The following is a 571-nucleotide window of genomic DNA, read 5'->3' as shown; positions in this document are numbered from 1 at the left end:
AAAGATGAATAAAAGAAGAAAATGTATTGTGGCCAGTAATATACATTTTTAATTATGTTTGTTTGCATCTAACAGTGAAGCAGTAACAAAACAACAGTGAAAACATCCTTTCATTGCATTTGGTATCCACCACCTGATCCAAAGAGCAGGTGAAACTACTGGGCTGGGGGGGGTCACAGCTTTACTTTGATTTCATCTACCATGTAGCACTGCAACAATACTACTCGCTTTATTCCTCAACGTTCGCAGGTAGGGAAAACCCATTGCATGAGAAGTAGGAGGTCTTGTGAACAACTCAGAGGTTCTACAATCTTTGACGAGAATTAAAGAAAAGGGGCATAAGAATTGACTTGTTCCAATTAAAATATAAGGCAGCTCTACATTTTTGACCCATCTGTTGCAGAGTGTTTATGCAGCTTCTTAAGCCCACAGAGATGTTAAAACTGAAGTGAAAGGGCCTAAAAGCAGGTGGAATGCTTGGAAAAAGGTGTGAAACAACATATTGCAGGCAAAGCTTAAGACTTTTTTCATTAATAAAGAAATAATTAAAAAAAACACCAACACTACAGTG

Source organism: Poecilia reticulata, chromosome 13, assembly GCF_904066995.2.
Source record: "Poecilia reticulata chromosome 13, P_reticulata-male-v2, whole genome shotgun sequence".
Taxonomy (NCBI): Eukaryota; Metazoa; Chordata; class Actinopteri; order Cyprinodontiformes; family Poeciliidae; genus Poecilia; species Poecilia reticulata.
The sequence above is the reverse complement of the archived record's forward strand: the minus strand, read 5'-3'. Positions refer to the sequence as shown.